The 3340-nt window shown below is 47.9% G+C and overlaps 1 long non-coding RNA gene across 1 annotated transcript; it reads right to left on the bottom strand.

Moving 5' to 3' along the window:
- Window positions 1–501: 501 nt before the first annotated feature.
- Window positions 502–2966, bottom strand: LOC308592637. Its single transcript, XR_014010591.1, has 3 exons — window positions 2901–2966; window positions 1071–1200; window positions 502–810 (listed from the first exon to the last, which is right to left on the bottom strand). It is a non-coding gene; the product is annotated as an uncharacterized lncRNA (long non-coding RNA).
- Between the last annotated feature and the right edge of the window lie 374 nt (window positions 2967–3340).

Raw genomic sequence — 3340 nt, 5'->3', positions numbered from 1 at the left:
CAAATAAAAAGGAGAGAAACCCAACTCCAGGATGTTGCTCTTACCATTCTTGACACAAGAACCCATTCAGAGTTTGCTTGCACTGGCTGGACCATACTTTCATTGTGGATATACTACTGCAGTTGTGACTGAGAATTTTTTAACACAGTTCTTTCCCATGAAGTCAATGCACACACACTCACTCAGTATAAACAGTCCCTCTTGACAGTATTGTACTCTGGTCTGTGTTTGTGTAACCCTCATCAAGCTTGCTCCCTGCCTCTCCGTTCCCTAAGGGGGTAAGAATTCAGAGTGAATCAATCTCTCTTTTATCTCCATACATTTCTAGAAAGATCAAAGCTTCATTATCAGTAGAATATAAATGCCACAACATTATAAATCCGGCGCATCAAGATGGAACATGTCATCTTCTCACCATTAAAAAAGTGTTCTTTCTTTTCTTTTCTTTTTTTAAAAAAGAAGGATGCAACATTTTGGTAACATTTGAGAGCATGCCTTAAAAATGATCCCACATTTTTCAATCTACCTTCTGCTTCAGTGGCAACACAAACAACTGCCCATTTGGCTTTACCAGTTTTAAAAGTAAGCTTATCCCTCGATCTTCTTCTATTCTTAACTTTCAAACGTTGAAGTTATCTCCCCCTGCCACTGCTCCCGATCCCTTCCCAGAGGAAAACACGAGGGGTGGGTGTGGCATCCAAGCCTCTTTCAACATCTTCATAAATTATTATAGTACCAGAGTGGGATTCAGGGGCCATGGTGAAAACACAGAGGATGTGGGCCTGTCCGTGAAAAATGAGAAGATAAGATCTGTTAAAAAAAAAAAAAAGGTTAGTCTGTGGGAGCGAGAAAGCAATGTGGTTTTAATTTATGTCTGGGAATCAGATTTAACTGTGGAGATGACAGCGCTTGAAGCTCTGCAGTCTTTGCAGGAGACCCAAACAGCTGGTTATCTGAGTGCAAGGAGCCAGCACTCAGCTGGCGCATGTTGCTTTCATTCATTTGAAGCCAATGCAGTTAAGCAAATTCAAAAAAGGGAAAAGAGATAGAGAGAAAGAAACCCCGAGTACCTGGCCCAGTATCTTTTCCTGATTCTGCCCCCCTCATCTTGGCACCAGACCAACATTGGGCTTGAATCTATTTTCAAGTTTTCCATCTTTAAATGGATTGCATGTCATGTCCCATATGTTGATACCAAAGCTGAGTCCAGGGGACAGCAAGGGAGGGGGGAGAAAAAAACCTGACAGACTCCTCTTTGGAGACAGGAAATTTTAATCATATCTCTAATACCTGGCAAACTCTTTTGGCGTCTGCAATTATCCTCCAAGTCTGCAGTCCATTTGGGAAAGGTTAACTAGATGGGACTTTTCCTAGAGACAATTAAGAGACAATTTCAGACACTTCTGCTTGCTGGAGATATCTTATATAGCCTGAGAATAATAATGAATTTAAAACAATGACTTCTGTTTTTAATAAAAGCAAACATTAGAGGGGGAAAAGTATACTTCCACTGGGTGGTATTCAACTAAGTTTTATTCAGAGCAGACCTCCTGAAATGAATGGGCCTAACTTATTCATGTAAAACTTAGCTGAATACCATCCCATTATTTTAATTATTAAAATTAAAATTAATTTATTATTTTAAAAAAGCAAACTTCAAGAAAATTACTTTCTCGGTGTCATTGTTTTGGGCAGGATTCAGCTAACTAGTCCTGCCAGCAGAAGCCTATGCAAGGACTTCCACTAGTGCAAGAGAGCTTCTCCTCCCACCATGCACTCTGAGAGTGACTTGGGTAGGTCAGGAGAACCACAAAACGGTGTGTGGGAGAAAAAAGGGGAAGATCTTTCTGCCCGACAAGCTGAAAAGCTTGAGCTGCTGGGATGGTTGCCATCAGTGGCGTAGCGTGGGTTGTCAGCACCAGGGGCAAGGCAAGTAATTTGCGCCCCCTAACCCGTGAATTTTAGCACTCGAGTGCGAGCACGCCCCCCAGATGTTGCGCCCGGCCCCCTGCACCCCCCCACGCTATGCCACTGGGGCTGGGGGCGAGCGAAGGAGCCAAGGACCCCCCCAAAGGCTCAGCAGGAATTTATTAAATTTATTATTTGCGGAGCCCCCACGGGCTGAGGCAGCCGAAGCCCCCTCCCCTCGGGCGCCTCCCTGCCCCCTCCTCTCCTTGGGCTGTAGGTGGAGCTCCAGATCCGGGCTTGGCGAGCGCCTCTCCTCCTCCCGGCCGGGTCCGGGGGCTTCCAGCTGTGCTCCGTCCTCGCCCCCCCCTGCGGCTGAGACTTGCGCTGAGAGCCGGAGCCAGCGGCGCCCCCTTCTGCCGGGAGACCTTCGCCCACCCGCGGGCTTCCTCTCGGGGGGTTTTGGGGAGCGTAGGGCGCGGCGAGGCCCCTCGGAGCTCTCCTCCCTCCCAGTCGGCAGAAGCAGCCGCCGCCTGTGGCTGGGCTGAGGGGATGGCGTCAGCATCGGGGTGCGGAGGCTGCCCGTGCCCGGCCAGGCGTCAGTGGCGGCGTTGGTGCTGCTGCAGCGGCTCCTCCTCCTGCGAGCAGTGAGTGGAGCGCAGCCGCAGCGGCGGCGGGGGGCGCGCGCCCTAGGGCGCAATGCTGGCGGTGGCGGCGGGGAGCCCGGCGGAGGAAGGAACTTGTCCCTTCCCTCTGGACTCGCGCCCCCCAGATGTTGCGCCCAGTGCGGCCGGCACCCCTGGCACCCCCCACGCTACGCCACTGGTTGCCATAGCATCATGCTACACTTCTCCCTATATTTTGTGCCCCACTCTTCTTCTAGCACATTCAATGCAAGTCGTCCTATTTAGTCTTACAGCAACGATTCTGTGGCAAAATTAGGTTGACCAATAGGGCCAGCAATAGTTAAGTCATGCCAGTTTTCTTTTTCTTACCTTTTCCTTGGTCAGTCTCTTCTCAGGGAGCCAAACCTCTCTGTTCCCTGTTTGTCAGCTACTGAATACATAGCGACATTCCAGCTACATTCAAACCATGAACCAGAGATACTCAGAAACTATGTATGTGCTGCAGTTCCTTTCCTACAATGAGAAACAAAGTGTCTATACATTTTGTTTTGAAATAAGAAGCATTTGTCAGGCCTCTTATTTTGAAAGGAAAAGAAGGTCATTTGTAATGCCTCCGATGCCAGATTTAAGAAACTGAGTTGCTGTTATACCTAACAATCAACTTTTTTTTTTGTTTACTAACCAACACGTCTATATAAAAAGCTAAAAATAAAAACCTAGGAATGAAAACATCTTGTCCAGACTATATATTTTGTAACACCCTGGGACGTGGATTCCTTACTGTGCTGTGGCCCTCATAATGAGAAGAT

The sequence above is a fragment of the Podarcis bocagei genome (assembly GCF_964188305.1).
Source record: "Podarcis bocagei genome assembly, chromosome: 8".
Classification (NCBI taxonomy): domain Eukaryota; kingdom Metazoa; phylum Chordata; class Lepidosauria; order Squamata; family Lacertidae; genus Podarcis; species Podarcis bocagei.
Note: the sequence above shows the minus strand (reverse complement) of the source record. Positions and strands in the feature narration are given on the sequence as shown.